This window comes from Mixophyes fleayi, chromosome 9 (genome assembly GCF_038048845.1).
Source record: "Mixophyes fleayi isolate aMixFle1 chromosome 9, aMixFle1.hap1, whole genome shotgun sequence".
In the NCBI taxonomy this organism is placed as follows: Eukaryota; Metazoa; Chordata; class Amphibia; order Anura; family Limnodynastidae; genus Mixophyes; species Mixophyes fleayi.
Genome location: NC_134410.1, coordinates 78,991,322 through 79,010,491, shown reverse-complemented (window position 1 = coordinate 79,010,491; position 19,170 = coordinate 78,991,322). Strand labels below are relative to the sequence as shown.

The window sequence follows — 19,170 nt, the reverse complement described above, 5'->3', positions numbered from 1 at the left end:
TTCAACAAATCCAGATTTCCAGTGGGTAAATAATCTGATGTTACAAGTTGTCCTAATGTAACAGAAAAGGATGCTCCAAGAATTACCACATTAGCATGATGTCTCTAATGAATCCTGAGATAGAGATAGACGTGATTATTCACGTTCTAATGATAATAAGGTAGCGAAAACGGAGGTGTAATGTAAATAATATACTTGAAGATAAGATGGTATAAGGTTATTAGGTATCCCACACACTGGTGGGACTGATACTTGCGATTGCGTGAACCGATGTTAATGGGGTCAGTCTCTCGTAACGGCCCCGCTGACGAGTTGCGGCGTGCAAAGTGAAATTCCAATTACTTACAAACAGCAGTGGGTGATCAATTCCACTACTGTGAGAGTGAGTGAGCAGTCCACACGAAGCGTGCGACTTGCTTCCGGTCCTGACTAGCGCGTCTAAGGTCACTTCCGGTCGGTTGCTATTGGCCAATAGATGGATGGGGGCGAAGGCCCAACGCGTTTCGTCTTAGAAGACTTTCTCAAGGGAGATGATTCCAATGTTGGTGGGTGTTTATTTATAGAGCTCCCAGTAGTATGTTAATCTCTGATTGGATAATCGCGCTATTGGTCTATCTTTGGTCTGTGGTATGCCTTAATATTTCAGATGTTTATATGCTCACACTCCATAAGTCCTGGGAACCATAGTGCAGAATGAAACTATAACATAAAGGTGTTAAACCAAAATTCATGTCACAACCTTCTGGCTACATACGTGTAACATGTATCACGTGGTGACTCTTATAATTGCCCAATTGTGTGCATAATATAAGTATGTGTTTGTTTAGCAAAAATATAAAGTTCAAAGTTGAGGGCTATTATATACACATGTATGCACAATCTACAACCACACACTATAAATACATTTATCTTGGATTACCACCTTGACACGTTTAGACAGTATTGTTTATAAAGATGTTGACAAAGGTGGTCTTGGTTTTATACATATATAAAATAATACATATACTGGCTAGTTAATATACTAAATTGAAAGCATAGGGATGTCTACAGATAATTATGAATTGATGCATGGTTAGGAACATGATAATAATGGTCATCGATTATGCTCCCTTCATGAAACGACGCCTAATGAACAGAATGTTTGTAATGTACCCTCTTTCAGATGTATATATAATTTCACGGCTGTTCAGTGTATGGTGTTATAATAATAACAACATAAACAGTTATACTGTTGGTACCAGTATGCTTCTTTGCACAGCAACCTGCCCGTATACACCAGTATTGACACTGTCCAAATGGGGAGATGAGTTCCTACTGCACTAGGTGTTTTCGAGTAGTGTCCTATCTCGTTACTTACCTAGCTCCGCCTTGCTTGGCTTCCAAGTTCGGGTGGGTTTGGGCATGGCCAAGGTGGTATGGCCGTAGGACTCGCTCCTCTCAAATGGAACAACGCCTGGTTTGGCAAGGTGCTGTGCAGATGGCACTACCATAAGGAGGACTTTATCCATCAATGCAAGGTGAGATCTAGTTCTATATTTAGTCCATTTGGAGTGAGGGTTCTGACCAAATAAATGGCTTTGGATTCCTCCCTATTCAGTTTGGGTATTATGTTACCCCCTCTCCAATTTTGAGTCACTTGTTTGATACCAATGAAGGATGTACCTTGATGGCTACAATTATGGCTGTCCTTGTAATGTTTGGATAGGTGGTGATTCTCAAAACCTATTCTGATGTTCCTCAGATGTTCTCTGATCCTAGTTTTGAGGGTCCTAATCGTTCTACCGATGTACTGTTTGCCACATTGGCATTGTTTCCGTGTGTCTAGTTTTTCCAAGTCTGCTAACACCATTGTTTCATATGTAATGATTTCATTACTTTTGGTCTGCTTAGGATAAAATGAAGAAGGTGGTTTGAGGTTTGTATGCTTGTGCAGTTGCGGCGAATACGTGTGAACTGGCTAAAGGGAATACTCTTTTGCCAATTAGGATGGTGGTTACTGTTGGATAGGATAAAACTGTTTACATCTACTTGCTTTCTAAATGTACGGGTGGCTAGTTGTTCATTCTGAATGAAAATCTCCAAATCTAAAAACTCAATTGATAGACGACTGTAATTGGCTGTGAATTGGAGACCAAATTGGTTGTCATTTATCTGTCTTAAAAACTAAGATAGGTCATTCTCAGATCCCTTCCAAATGATCAGCACATCATCAATATATCTCTGACATCTTCTCCTGGATGTCCTCATAATCTCCATCCTTTTTCAATTGTGTGTTTATATCCATTTGATTTGCTTGCTCCCCCCTGAATTGCAAGGTATTAATCCTATGACAACAAGATGTCAAATCTATATAGAGACCCATTAGGTCTGACATCCACACGCGAGTACACATCTAGTGTCATCTTTCCCACTACACTTAAATCCAATATACCTGATACTCAAGGGAAAAATTATTGTCTCCAACTACTTGAATTTGAGAAATTAATATATAAAGAAATACGCACTTGGTGGGATATTCACAGTTTAGAGAAATACTCATCTGAAAACATAATACCTAGGGGTTTGAAACTTGAGAAAATTCCTTCTTGTTATAACGATAATCCCACCTTTCTGAGTGAGTGGCAGGCCATTCTTAATGATTGCTCCTCCCGTCTCATCTCCTTACTTATCTCCCAGCATAAACAACATTTGAGTGTATTAGAAAATAGAATAAACTCTATAGATTCAGAACTTAGCCCTCTTAAGGAAGAACCAGTATTTGATGATCTCTTAAAACTGATGAAAAGTAGATTAGAACATAAAGAAAAAGAGATCATACACACCAAGAAAACTAAGTACAGTCGAGACAAATTTGGAATCAAACATAAATCCACAAAAAAATCCCAAGCAGGAAACAACAAACCCTCCTCGAAAATAGACGGCCCTTCGGCTATTAATCACCATCACCAATGTATTGGTAAAACAATACATGAATCACCTAAGAAATTTCAATTCAATAATCGGAAAACCTACCGTAAATTAGGATTAACATATCAGCAATACATGAAGCTGATCCATCAAAAACCAAAGATATAAACCAATACTGATCAATTAAATAATACTATTGATACCACAGAAGACACTTCACACTCATCATGTAGTGAACCAAGTCTGGAATATCAAAGACTTGCCATCAAATCCTTTGGGAGTGGTTGGCAACATGATCTTACCACACACTTAGAATCCCCTATAACCACACAAGATCTAGTGACGACACCTAATTGCATCAATCCAGATCATCAATCCTACTCTCCCATAACAAATACGAGTATGACACTATACTCCACCCCATTGAGTAAACCCACATTGTTTCACACCACTCCACATGATTCTTCCACCATTGATGCAGAACCACAGAATCCCATTTCATAACTGAGTATTTTTTTAGGTCTGGGACCAAGATTCACAGAGAAATATCTACAAACAAAACCCCATCCCCTCAAAAGAAAGGTAAAAGAACTCGAAGAGGATGCAGGGGAGGGCACATCCTCCACCCATCCTCTGCCATTAAGAACACAATTGAACCAATAGGAATTTTTAACCTCAGTAACCACATATTGTCTACAGATGAGATCAGTGTTTTAAACAAAGGGCTAAAATTCGCTCCCAACAACAGATTGAATAAATTTGAGATGTACATTGACGTCCACAAATTTATCAGGAAACTGACACTTAAAAGGTTCTTTCAAAAAAAAAACCTTAGAAAAATCAGTACAACATGCTTCCACTCCAGAAACATACAAGCATACAAACCTCAAACCACCTTCTTCATTTTATCCTAAGCAGACCAAAAGTAATGAAATCATTACATATGAAACAATGGTGTTAGCAGACTTGGAAAAACTAGACACACGGAAACACCGTTTACAGGTTAATCTAAATAAAAAAGAGATGCTAGCCCTCAGTCAGCTACAAAAATTAGATCAGATTACAATTAAACCAGCTAACAAAGAGGGGCATCGTCCTTCTAAACAAAGAGGATTATATCAATGAAACCAACCGACTTCTATCCGATTGTAACACCAATCAGAAACTGGACCATGATCCAACTAATTCATTCTCAAAAGAACTTGTCTCCATCCTTAAATATGGACAGGAATTAGGTATCATAAATTTACGTGAATATCAATATATACACAATTCACACCCAGTAATCCCAGTAATATACCACCTCCCCAAAATCCATAAACACCTCACCAACCCACCTGGTAGACCAATCATTTCGGGTATAGGTTCCATTACAGCCAATTTATCACGCTATATAGATACATTTTTACAACCCTATGTTACCAAACAGAAAGCATATCTAAAGGATACCACCCATGTATTGCAGCTCTTAAAAGAAATCACGTGAACACCAGAGTATTGGCTAGTGACGTGCGATGTGTCATCACTGTATACAGTAATTAAGCATGAGCTAGGATTACAGAGCATCAGACACTTTTTAGAAAGTGACCCTTTCCTAGATAGCAATCAAATTGAATTTCTTCTCACTAATATAAATTTCATTTTAACCCATAACTACTTTTGGTTGCATGATCAGTTTTATCTTTAGATAGAAGGAACAGCTATAGGCACCAGGTTTGAACCCAGCTATGCCAATCTATACATGAGTTACTGGGAAGACCATTACATTTGGGCCAACAATGGCTGGGCGGCAAACCTGGTGCTCTGGAAAAGATATATTGATGATGTGCTGATCATTTGGAAGGGATCTGAGAATGACCTATCTCAGTTTTTAAGACAGATAAATGACAACCAATTTGGTCTCCAATTCACAGCCAATTGCAGTCGTCTATCAATTGAGTTTTTAGATTTGGAGATTTTCATTCAGAATGAACAACTAGCCACCCATACATTTAGAAAGCAAGTAGATGTAACAGTTTTATCCTATCCAACAGTAACCACCATCCTAATTGGCTAAAGAGTATTCCCTTTAGCCAGTTCACACGTATTCCCGCAACTGCACAAATATGGATGATTACATCACACAGAGTAAGATCATGAAACAACAGTTTCTAGAAAAACATTACAACGATAAAATTGTAGACGAGGCCTATCAGAAAGTGAAGAGTTCAAATAGGAACGACCTTTTGAAGTACAAGAATACACTAGAAACAAATGGCACCATATCTCCCAAGATAAATGCACCAGAACCCATTTACTTTGTTTCCAACTACTCAGGAGATGCAATCTACATTAAGAGAATTCTGAACAAGCATTGCATTGGAATATCCTTAAACAAGATTCAATATTAGGCCCGATACTTCCCAAGTACCCGCAACTGGTTTTCAAAAAGGCGCCTGATATGAAAAAATCGATCACATCCAGCTACATCCCTGCCAATATTCAACGTACAGATTCTAATTGGCTCAGTCAACAGATACCCACAAAAGGTTTCTTCTATTGTGGGACATGCTCCAACTGTAAAACGTTAAAATGCAGAAGTACCAAACCTGTTTTTGAATACGTATCGACCTCCAATGGGAAAACCTTTAAAATTCAAGAGCTCATCACTTGCAAAAGTATGAATGTGGTCTATTTATTACAAAGCCAATGTGGCAAACAGTACATCGGTAGAACGATTAGGACCCTCAAAACTAGGATCAGAGAACATCTGAGGAACATCAGAATAGGTTTTGAGAATCACCACCTATCCAAACATTACAAGGACAGCCATAATTGTAGCCATCAAGGTACATCCTTCATTGGTATCAAACAAGTGACTCAAAATTGGAGAGGGGGTAACATAATACCCAAACTGAATAGGGAGGAATCCAAAGCCATTTATTTGGTCAGAACCCTCACTCCAAATGGACTAAATATAGAACTAGATCTCACCTTGCATTGATGGATAAAGTCCTCCTTATGGTAGTGCCATCTGCACAGCACCTTGCCAAACCAGGCGTTGTTCCATTTGAGAGGAGCGAGTCCTACGGCCATACCACCTTGGCCATGCCCAAACCCACCCGAACTTGGAAGCCAAGCAAGGCGGAGCTAGGTAAGTAACGAGATAGGAGACTACTCGAGAACACCTAGTGCAGTAAGAACTCATCTCCCCATTTGGACAGTGTCAATACTGGTGTATACGGGCAGGTGGCTGTGCAAAGAAGCATACTGGTACCAACAGTATAACTGTTTATGTTGTTATTATTATAACACCATACACTGAACAGCCGTGAAATTATATATACATCTGAAAGAGGGTACATTACAAACATTCTGCTCATTAGGCGTCGTTTCATGAAGGGAGCATAATCGATGACCATTATTATCATGTTCCTAACCATGCATCAATTCATAATTATCTGTAGACATCCCTATGCATTCAATTTAGTATATTAACTAGCCAGTATATGTATTATTTTATATATGTATAAAACCAAGACCACCTTTGTCAACATCTTTATAAACAATACTGTCTAAACGTGTCAAGGTGGTAATCCAAGATAAATGTATTTATAGTGTGTGGTTGTAGATTGTGCATACATGTGTATATAATAGCCCTCAACTTTGAACTTTATATTTTTGCTAAACAAACACATAATTATATTATGCACACAATTGGGCTATTATTAGAGTCACCAAGTGATACATGTTACACGTATGTAGCCAGAAGGTTGTGACATGAATTTTGGTTTAACACCATTATGTTATAGTTTTATTCTGCACTATGGTTCCCAGGACTTATGGAGTGTGAGCATATAAACATCTGAAATATTAAGGCATACCACGGACCAAAGATAGGCCAATAGCGCGATTATCCAATCAGAGATTAACATACTACTGGGAGCTCTATAAATAAACACCCACCAACATTGGAATCATCTCCCTTGAGAAAGTCTTCTAAGACGAAACGCGTTGGGCCTTCGCCCCCATCCATCTATTGGCCAATAGCAACCGACCGGAAGTGACCTTAGACGCGCTAGTCAGGACCGGAAGCAAGTCGCACGCTTCGTGTGGACTGCTCACTCACTCTCACAGTAGTGGAATTGATCACCCACTGCTGTTTGTAAGTAATTGGAATTTCACTTTGCACGCCGCAACTCGTCAGCGGGGCCGTTACGAGAGACTGACCCCATTAACATCGGTTCACGCAATCGCAAGTATCAGTCCCACCAGTGTGTGGGATACCTAATAACCTTATACCATCTTATCTTCAAGTATATTATTTACATTACACCTCCGTTTTCGCTACCTTATTATCATTAGAACGTGAATAATCACGTCTATCTCTACCTCAGGATTCATTAGAGACATCATGCTAATGTGGTAATTCTTGGAGCATCCTTTTCTGTTACATTAGGACACCTTGTAACATCAGATTATTTACCCACTGGAAATCTGGACTTTGTTGAAACACTAATCTTACATCCAATCGGCTACACCACAAAATTATTGTGGATTTGGACTCCTTTTTTAGCTTATTCCAATATATGTTAATTTTTATTCTTGGAACCTATTTTTTTTTTTTATTGTCTGTTATTTCTAACCTTGGTCCATCCAGGGCAGCACTGTACATGTAACTATGTGTTTTTAGAAAATATTCCATTGCCTATTATCTCTTTTAGCTTACTATGTATAGGGACCAATAAACCAGTTATTTTGCTATAGAGTATTGTTTTATGATAGAGGTTACCCACACCATATATCTGGTACATCACAAAACATAAAATTATTTTTATTTACAATCATTTAGTCAGTGAGCGCACAGGAAAACCTTTGCCTGTTATTGTACTACAAGGGCAGGGTCCCTGGTCCTGTTTGCAGCTCCTGCAACCACCAGGAGGTGAGCGCATAATCTCCATCTTTTTTCAAACTAAAGGGAAGGGCAAACATACCGAAGACACAAGGGGTGAATTGCGACAGAGTCACATGGAGCCAGAAGGAGGAAGGGGGAAGAAGGGATGAGAGGGAGGCGTAACCGTCAAGATGGGTAGTTATGCAAATGACTGATTGACTTTTTAGAATAGGTGGGTTTTTAATGTCCTTTTTAAGCTGCACAGATTCTGGGCAGTTCTGATGGAGTGAGGGAGATAGTTTCAATGGAGGGGGGCAGTATGGTAGAAGTCTTCAATAAGTGAGCGAGGTTATCAGAGTAGAAGAGAGTTGACAATCATTGGCCGATCGTAGTGGGCAGACTGCAGAGTGAATAAAGATGAGGTTGGAGATGTAGGGAGCAGTGGAGTGAAGAGCTTGAAAAGGATTCTATAGGGGAAGGAGAGCCAGTGTAGGGCTTGGTGGAGAGAGGAGACAGATGTGGAGCTGCAAGCAAGAAAGATAAGTCTAGCAGCGGCTTTGAGTGTAGATCAAAGGGGAACGAGATGAGAGTTGGGGAGGCCAGTAAGGAGAAGGTTACAGTAGTCCAAATTGAGAGATGATGATTAAAGAATGGATGAGATATTTGGTGGCATCCTGGGAGAGGAAAGGCCAAATGCAAGCAATGTTTCATAACTGGAAAAGGCAGGATTTGGCAAGAGATTGAATGTATGCACAAAGGAGAGAGAGGAGTCGAGGATGACACTCAGGCAGCGAAGATGGGGAACAGATGATATAGTGGAATTGTCAACAGTGATCGAGAAGGTCGGAGGGGGTGGGTGCTCTAGATGCACGAAGAAAATGAGTTCGGTTTTGGCAATGGTGAGTTTAAGAAATCTAGAGGACATCCAGGAGAAGATGTCAGAGAAGCAGGTGGACACCCGAGTGAGGGGGGATGGAGAGAGATCAGGAGAAGAAGTGAGTGTCGGCAGCATAGAGGTAGTACTGGATGATGAAGGCTCATTAGCTCACCAAGCTTGCTTTCTGACACAGGCAGCTACGTCTCAGACACTGACAGAGCTCCCTCTGAAATAGACAGTTCTCACTCTGATACTGGCAGTTTACTCTGTGACACTGTCATTTATCCATGTTAGAATGGCAAATCTCTTTATTAAACAGGAAGATTGCTCTGCTAGACTAACAGCCTCCTCATTGCATTCAGATTCTCTATAATGGCAGTGCCTGCTCTGGTTGTACCCCTCTTTGTAGTTTCTCACTCCAGAGTACTCACTCTTCTGTTGGTTGCTGAGATCACTGGCAGGCCTCTTGAATTTGGCTGTGCTGCTTCTCTTTCCTCAGCAGCTAACTTCTAACTAGCAGGGCCGTCTCTTCCAATTGGCACGATGGGCAGGTGCCCGGGGGCCCTGCAGCCCAAGGGACCCATCAGAGACAGCTAAAAAAAAAAGTTCCTGAAAAAAAGAAGAAGAAAATACTTACCTTGCTCTCAGCTGGCGATCCGGCTCCCTCCCTGGTCTCCTCCTCCGTGCTGCGCTCGCAGTGCATGTCGGGCGTGACATCATCACGCCCGCCCGACATCTATTGCGGAGCGCAGCACGGAGGAGGAGACCAGGGAGGGAGCCGGATCGCCAGCTGAGAGCAAGGTAAGTATTTTCTTCTTCTTTTTTTCAGGAACTTTTTTCTCTCGCTGCCTCTGACGGGCCCCCTGGGCTGCAGGGCCCGTATATATATAATCATTTATTTTTTTTTATATATATAGGGGCCCCGGTGCACTGCTTTGCCCGGGGGCCCCAAATGTTGTTAAGAGGGCCCTGCTTACTAGTAGTTATTGTTGTGAAAGCATTGCACTGCCCTTAGCCATTGATTTATCTTCCTCTCTTACTGTATGCTTAGCCTTCCTGTAATACCAACATGTCAAGCACACAATCACTATTATTTTTCAAAACACATGGTTTATATTTTGAAACAAAAATTCCCTGTAAATATTTACATTTAAGCAAACTCCCTACCTTTTACTCGCTGTATTGTGCTGCTTTCTGGTCCCAAATAGATTGCAGAGATCCTATAGAATGTGAACAGGGTAAATCAGAGCAGGGATCCCATGGCCACCAGATCATTGTATTTTTGAATAAAAGGTATGCAATATTGTATAGATTTCTTGTAGTCAGAATAATAACATAATAAAATAATTTATTTATTGCATGAGAGAGCACAGCATCGGTGCACCTACTTATCCTAAAAATGGAAAACATCAGTGTGTATTGCTACTTCTTTCCCTCATATTTACAACAGTTGTTATGTACCCTTGATGGGTGTGTGAAGCCAACATAAGGAGATTATTTTGATAAGACCACTAGAACAGGGTAACATTTGTCTTCATCTACAGTAGCCCCTATTTGCTTAGAGCAATATATGCTCTCCTATACACAGGTGCCCCCAGGATTTAACACACTTTAGTAAGAAATACAAATTCCTGATGCTGATACTACAATGTATTGGACACAGTAATGTATAGAAAATGAGGTATGCTGGAGTGGTTGGTATTCTCAGTGTTAGGTGAAAGTGAGCTGTACTCACAAAAATAGATACCAGTATCCAAAAGCAAGGTCAGCCCCAGGACAGGCAAGATACAGGCAGAGTCACGATCTAAGAGCAGTGTCAAAACCAGATAATGGTTCAGAGGAGACATAGTACTCCCTACCCTATAAGGAGCCAATCAGGAGGCTGTTACTGATTCAAGTTCCCTTTGTAGGATAATGTGATATCTTCCTCTGTCCATTCGGCTGCTCTGAGGCTGAGGCAACTGAACAGCTATGAGCAATCACCCACTCCTAACAGGCTGAAAATGTAAGATAGCTCTTAAAATTTAAAATGATGTTCCGATACCCAAAACAAAATTGATTATGGTGCTTACAATGAAACTTATTTAATCAGAAATCTCAGAATTAACCAGAATACATTATGAAATTGGTCATGTCGCCCATTCTAAATAACAATCTGTTAGGATTTGCATGTGATAGCTTTTGCCCTTTTTCCAGCATGGTCCATTCTTTCTTGAAATCTGGGGGTGATCAGTAAATGAAATAGGTCCTCATCTGTCCAGCTTTATATTGATGATTATACCATTTACGTGCTAGCTTCCTTGTCCTGTACCTTCTGTTCCAGTTGGTTCAAGGCTCCTGGTCCCTGGCTCTGTATTACAGTAAGTTCTGGCTCCTGATCCTTTGCTTTGCATTACGATGACTTCTGGCTCCAGACCCCTGCCTCTTAATTATTGTTACTTATAGCTCCTTAACTCTGATTCTACATTATGTTGACTTGTTGCTCCTGATCCCTGGCTCTGCATCTCCATTGGTACTTGTTCCTGATGCTGACTTCTGATTATGGTGATTTATCGCACTGATTACTTGCTTTGGTTTATGTACACTACCTCCATGTCTACTACAGCTACAGATTAGACTAGACTAGAGTACTTGCTCTCCATTTGGCTTTTCTTCCATCTTTACTGAGGGACTCAGGGTATATTTCAGTAGTGATGCTTTCTGAGTCCTCAATTGTTTGTGCTTTTTGAACTATGCTGCCATCAGACTCTCTGCATATCTGCCACAAGTGAATACCACTTATGGTTTGCTATTGTGAATCAATATAAAATATACTTCTAGATTACTAGTATGTCAGACACTTCTGTATTACCAGTGACTGTCTAGTTCCAGAGATTTTCTGCTATACTGGGTATCTCCACATTTGTCTACATAATCCTGTTTCCTTTACATTATTGATACAAAAAGAAAATTAAGTCGCACTAGTAAATATATTCTTTATGTTATTTATTATTATTTGTTGTGGACTTTAAATTCTCACAATGTTTATTATTTATCAAGAAATCAATATTATTTAGTAAACAGGAGGGTGCAACCATCAGCATAATTGATAAAGGGCTCACCGCGTATGTCCCCCTCACCTTCACAACAACTTTACGACTTAACCACTTATATAAAATAAACACACAAAGTCATGTATAAGTTTACGAAAAATGGAGGACATATTTTATTAATTATGTTACTTTTAACTAACCTATGGTGGCGGAGAAAGAGCACTGCGGGACAGCTCCCAAACTGATGTAACAAGATAACGTGGAAACTGGCGAAACCGCCGTACATCTACTAACAAGGGTATCTCATGCCAAAACTATCATGCGCTGAATTGGCCTCAGAGTGACTGTACCCCTTCTAAACTCATGCTGCCCTCCCTCACCGAGCCGGACAGGGGACCCTCCTCACTGAAGGACCAAGGAGTTACTGGTGCCATTACGGGGACAGTGACCTGCGGCCAATAAACATTAGCGCCCACTAATCAGCCTCTGAACGCAGTGCCTTCCTACCACAAAATTGTTTAACTTAACTACCATAACTAAGGAGTGGGTGGGTGGGATCTCGTGCTGAAGAGTGAAGAAAACCAGGAAATGCAGTCACCTGTATCAAACTAGGACCCTCCCACAAGAGCTACCATTAGTTGGGCCCGCCCTGATGTTAACCCTTAAATGTAAGTGTTCGTTCTGTTACAAACCCTGTCGCCCTTTAAGTGCGTTTGACCTAAAAGCCTCACTTGCCATAGTTTTTAAGAAAAAGAGAGAGAAAGAAGATGCTGACTTTATACTTGTGCACTCATTAAAGTCACAGTATTATATGACAAATTAGTTAGCGAGATCAGGATATAGACATTAAAACCTAACTTTTATTATAATCAATTAAAATAAGAAAATTTATTAATTTATGTAATGTTATTTTTATTGTTTTTAGTTATGTATAAAAACAGCAAAATATAAGTGACATATGTCAAATAAAATTATTTATAAAGGAAAAGCTCTGTGTGACTCGTTACTCTGAACAATATAAATAGGTAGGTGTATGTATAATATGGGGGGAGACTAAGAATCTAATAACTCCTAATATTCCATCAAATATCCTTAACCTACAAACATTGAATATTCAATACCCCTCCCTCGTTCCATCCGTCTCTCTCCTACTCTGTGCTCCTTCAAACGTGCACTCAAAACTCAGCTCTTCCTCAAAGGCTACCAACCATCTACTTAACCCCCATCTCCTCCCTTTGCTCGTCCTCCCTTCTCTTCTCTTGCCTCAACTGTCTCCTCTTGTGCCTGGTCTGTTTTCCCTTCCTTAGGATGTAAGCTCGTATGAGCAGGGCCCCCTCCCCTCCTGTCTCCATACCTGTTCTTCCGCTCCGTTTTTATTGCATATGACTAGCCGGAGTTTCTGAAGTATTGGTACTTTTTGTTCATTGTTCTGTATGGTTTCACCCTGTATAGTCTACTGTTAGTACTGTGTGCGGCGTTGCGGATACCTTGTGTTGCCTAACAAATAAATGATAATAATAATAATAATACCCCTGATTGTTACAGTTGTAGCTATAATGGTTGCAAAAGAGTAAGCTGGGTATATTTGTAGCTATTTGCACTCACACCTGGCATGTGTCCAGGAGAGTTCTAAACAGTATGGGTTAATCCCTTAACTGCCACTACAATTGAAAGGGTGAAAAGGGGATTATTAGAATAATACTATCTGCTAGACATCTAAATTGTAAAAAGATATATAAAGTAGTAATCTGAGATGCCGATATTTCTCTGCTCAGCTATCTGAATGGATTTAAATGCCTTCCTGAAGCACAGCAGCAAATAGCTGTCTATCAGGAATAATTTATTAATATTATATTCCCCTCTCCACCAGAATGGCCGATCGTTATTGTTATTTAGACAGTAATTTCTGCTTTGTAGAAGGGATGAAAATCACTATATTATGATTAAATAGTGTTTTCACACAGCTGAAAACGCCAACGCGCGTTTCGCTGTGAGAGCTTGTTCTCGACATTAGGCCTACATGAGTTCCTTGAAAATGAATTCATAATTGATAACTGGGGAATACAGCTGAATGAAGTTACTTGAATCACGTTTTGCTGCAGAACAAGCCTTTTTGCACAGTTGCAAAGTTCCAATTATACAATTTTCTAGTTTTCTGCTTCGTAATTCTACTAAATGGCCATTCCTCACTATATTTGTTCTCACATATCTTTATTTTACTTTAGATTCACTTATATTCACCTTATTGTAATTGTATCCTGTTTTTGATTCTATAACTATCCTGCTTTTTCCACACATATTAATTTAAATATACTTTTACTTACTTAACTATCTAAAGTCTCTATGTTTTCTCTCTAAATGCTTCTACATTTGTTGTAGCAATGTCAGAAACGTGAACTCATGTTCTTTTCTTTATTTCATAAAGCAAACATATGTCAGGATGCCTCACTCAAAATGAGTAGCCACCTCCACTATGACAAATGCACATGATACATGACACAAAAAAGATAGGTATATTATTATCTCACTTGGTTTAAAATTCATCATACCACTGACCACAATCATTTATGCTTCCATACTCTTGGGACATAAATAGATTTCCTGGAACCTTCTGTGGTCAGATGGTTTATAGAAAATTCATCATCTTATCTTAAATAAGCAACATATGGTACTGCTTATACTGGTATATGAAGGCCAGTTTAAGCAAGCAAAATACAAACAAACCATTTAAGGTTAATTGGCTGCTATTCAATTGACCCTAGTCTGTGTGTGTGTGTGTGTGTGTGTGTGTGTGTCTGTATTAGGTAATTTAGACTGTAAGCAAAGTCTAAATTCCCTAACACACAGGCCATGGTTGGGAATTGAATTCATGACCCCAGTGCTGTGAGGCAGAAGTGCTAACCACTTAGCCACCTCCTTGTCACTGGTCTTACTGTCTCTCACTTTTCTATTCTTCAATCCATCCACAATGCTGCAGCTAAGCTTATCTTTTTCTCCCATTGCTCCTCTTTCACTACTCCTCTGCATAAATTCCTCCATTGGCTCCCTATCCATTTCAGAGTTCAGTTCAAGCTCCTTGCCCTCACTTACAAAGCCCTCACTAACACTTCTCCCCTTTAAATCTCTGCTCTTGTCTTGAGGTACATACCCACCTGGTCACTCCATTCTGTCTCTGACCTTTGCCTCAATTCACCTCTCATTATTTGCTCCCAAACTCACTTCCAAGACTTCTCCAACTTTGGACCTCCCTACACTGCCTTACTTGACTCTCCCCCATCCCTCAATCCTTCAAATGCTCACTCAAGACTCAACTTTCTTGACAATTTTATCCATCACCTTCCCTTCTTTCAGCTGTCTTTTCCATTTTGTCCCAGTTGGTCCTACTATAACTCACTATCCCTCCCTCTAGAATATAAACTATCATGGGCAGGGTCTTCTCTACCTATTATCTCATGTCAATCTACTGTCTGACTCCCTCGTATGTCCTGTCATATCTTTTGCTGCACTCTGTGTGAGTCCCCATAGCATTACTCACACACATCTGTGCTACTTATGTGTATTACCTCATCTATTTTTTACTTGCTTCTCTATCTGGCATTATGGAATCTGTGGCGCCTTACAAATAAATAAATAATAATAATATTAATACAAGTGATCTTGAATTGTTTTAAGAGTATGACTATACTAACTTGGTTAATATATTTTTATACTGGCTAATAACTATCACATCTATGTTGTTTTGTGACATTTCATAGTTTTCACAGTTTTGTAATTATTTATCATGAGATGTTAGTCATTATTCACTGTTTCAGCGCCTTCTTCCGATAAATCCTTTTTGTTTTTTCCTACCACGGAAACAGTGCTGTGAAGAGATCGAATAGTAACCGCCCTCCTGTGTTTTTAACAGCACCATCTGAAAATCAGAATATAATGACCTAATTAGTGTAGACAAATTACACTTGTCTAAAAAGGTGACAGCCAAAAGTGTACAATTACTCAGTTTTACAGAAGTAATCCAATGTTCTCATTCTGAATATAGTATTTATAATAAAACATGAAGATTGAATGAAAGATAGACATGTTGAAAATGGGGGTGGTGATGATGGTAACAAATCCGTTTGTTTTCAATTTTCTCCTAAATTGTTGACAAATAATGTACATGAAGTCATAGTCTAATATCATGCAAGGTGAATCTCAATTGTATGATGAATCCTGAGATATAGAATGAGGATGCACAGACAAATGCAACTTGGGTGCCTTTAGGTGACCATGTGTTATTATAACTGGAGGAGTTTAACATGCATAAAATGTGGTAAATTACAAAGTTTTATGTTATTTTGTTTATTTGGAATAGTTTTATAACTTTCCCTCTATACTCCCCTTTCGATGCACAGCTCACATTGTTGCAGAAGCTGAGAAGGAGGGTGCCCTCTGCCCTGTACCAGGGGCGCACGCAGGATTTTTAAGGGTGGGTCCCCCCGTCCCCCCCCGAAGAAAAATATAGAAAGCTGCTGCACATGTGACCATGCATGCGCAGCAACTCCATTTTGCCAACACTGTATTGTACAGCAGCCGCGGCGCTGTTAAAGAAACGTCTGCAGCAGTGCCATCAGGGCACCAACATCTAGCATCTGGCCAGATCAAGTCTGCCCCTGACCATGACTCCCAATTACAGGGTTGTAAACAGTATAGTATGTCTTGGAGTAAGGTAATCCAGTATTGTGATTTAATACAATTTTAACATCTTGATTTTATACTTTATAGCAATTACATTAGCTAAACTATTATGCTCAACTAAAAATGTTCTAGCTGACTCCTAACTGTATGCATAGAGGAATAGAAGTGTGTAGAATTGAGAAGGAGAATGACTTTGGGTTTGAATTCCCCTTACCTGTTTATGAGTGATATGTTGTTTGATAAAGAAACCATACGTAGTCTCAAATGTCACTTCAGCAGATATTTTTGCATATAAAAGATGGATGTGCTTGGGTTTCTTCTAAAATACTCACATAATATTTAATGAGTTCTCTTCTCTGCCTCCTCCAAATTGTTTTATGTTTCTGCTCATTCTGCATGATAAAAAAAACTTAAAAACACTGCAAATGAATCAGGAGTACCAACCTTTCAAAATATAAATATTGTTTAATGATAAATAAAATTGTGATGGTAAACCTTTATTTAATGAACCTCTATGAACACAAAAAAGCTATATAAAAAAAAAAACAATAACGAAGGGGGTCTTTGGCCAGGACCAAAACCACGAGTATGGTGAATAACATGCAAAATGCTGTACACTTCATACTTTTTACTGATCTCTATTTTTTCTTACTGACAGGCAGCAATTTGATTAACTTTGGCAACCATAAATTCAATGTAAAAGCAACAGCCCTCTGTTAAAATGTTTACAGTCCACAAATACACAACAGCACTTGCACAATGCACAATGCACACGTATTTAGACCAAGGAGTAAATTTATTAGGCTGCAGGTTTGAAAAAAATGGGGATGTTGCCTATAGAAACCAATCTGATTCTAGCTGACATTTTTTATACTAAACAAATGCAAACTAGTATATGATTAAAATGCATAGCGTTGATTCTTCTATTCATGCACCTAGCCCCATTCTAGACTTAACATCTTCAAGTTTTATATATTACCAAATAAATACACGGACACCAAAATATGATTTGGAAGCAGGACATGGTTTATTGAATTATAAATTGTAGCTCAAAAGCATTGGCAGCAAGAGAAGGGAAGTCAGCCAAATCTTTTGCAAAACCAATAACGGTGGAAAGGTCAGATCATTGTACCACCAACCCAAGATATACCTTATCTATTGGCCGGTGCTAACTTCTGTCCCCTCAGGACTCGACATTGGCGTGCCCCCTATCGGCAGCCAAGGGATCTTCCTCACAGGAGGACCAAGAGTCTGGCGACTTCAAAGGGGGCAGGGGCTCGTGACTAATCCTTACCAGCACCAAATGTTATCTGACTGCTAGCATATAGGATGCTCTCCTACCGAAAACTGTGCCTCGTCTATGTGGGAGAAACAACGGTAGTGGTAACATAGATCACAATCGCCGAGAGGGATCCGGATGCACAAACAGAAGGATCAGGCAGTGGCCTAGTGGTTAGCACATCTGCCTCACAGCACTGGGGTCATGAGTTTGATTCCCGACCATGGCCTTATCTGTGTGGAGTTTGTATGTTCTCCCTGTGTTTGCATGGGTTTCCTCCGGGTGCTCCGGGTTTCCTCCCACACTCCAAAAAAAACATACTGGAAGGTTAATTGGCTGCTATCAAAATTGACCCTAGTCTCTCCCTCTCTCTCTGTCTGTCTGTGTGTGTCTATATTAGGGAATTTAGACTGTAAGCTCCAATGGAGCAGGGACTGATGTGAATGAGTTCTCTGTACAGCGCTGCGGAATTAGTGGCGCTATATAAATAAATGATGATGATGAGAAGGATCAACTGCCAGATGCTGGTGTCTTATATAGAGAAAAACCTGGACATTCCCAGTGGATGTTATTGACTGTTACACTCTTGAAACTTAACCCAGAATAGTAAGTGCTATGACAGACACACACGCATCATTTTAAATGTGTGTGGCTTATAGCCCCACTTGTATAGTTGCTAGTTGCTATAGGCAGAGAATAACAGACATACAGCACAGCCATAGCATATAAAAAGAGACAAGCAGGATAAACAGACAGGTCTGATCTACGGACAGACAACTAGATTAAATAGCGACGAACAGAATAGACAGACAGACAGGAAGGACATTTAGTGCCCAATAGATGTGATATACCTGCAAGCATTATACCAATCAACAGATGCCTATTCTATAGTTGAAATTGCATGTGGTGGTTTCAGGCTGTTCTGTATAGCACTGTACAACTGCCACAACTTTATTTATTCATGGAACAGTCCTCACTTGAACATAAATTTACACCAGTGTACCCCTAGACACTAAATTAAAATTGTCCCACGGAAAAATGAAGCTCCCACAGCTTGTCGGTCAATAATTACTGCACAATACACACAAATTATTATTTCCCATTTTTACAACATACTTAAAACTAATTTCACCCATCATGTTTGGTTTGTTGGACACGGTATGACCTTCTTCATCTTCTGCCACTCTGCCTTCCAGCTAAAATGAATTAGATTTTTAACAAAAATTTATTTTAAGTCCTTTCAAAGCTGTTAACACATCCCTGGTGTGCAAGGAAACTGTCCATTGGGATAAGTAAATGACTTGAGGGATAAGGAGCTGAAAAAACCCAGAGGCTAAACAATGTTTCCAAATAACTAGTTTATTACAACAAGGAAAAAGGTTTTCTTTGTCATAGACTCAGCTAGTTTTGTAGTTAATATAAGAATATGATTTAAAACTATAAAAACAGCGGGGGTCATTTATAAATGCAAAAATATGAGGAACACTAAAATACTGTCTATTTCCATAGTATATTTAACTAGCTG

At 39.5% G+C, this 19,170-nt stretch overlaps 2 pseudogenes; one reads left to right on the top strand and one right to left on the bottom strand.

Moving 5' to 3' along the window:
* Nucleotides 1-1,308: 1,308 nt before the first annotated feature.
* On the bottom strand, nt 1,309-1,427 carry LOC142102604 (5S ribosomal RNA; annotated as a pseudogene).
* Nucleotides 1,428-5,970: 4,543 nt separating this feature from the next.
* LOC142102607 (5S ribosomal RNA) lies at nt 5,971-6,089 on the top strand (annotated as a pseudogene).
* The last annotated feature ends 13,081 nt before the right edge of the window (nt 6,090-19,170 follow it).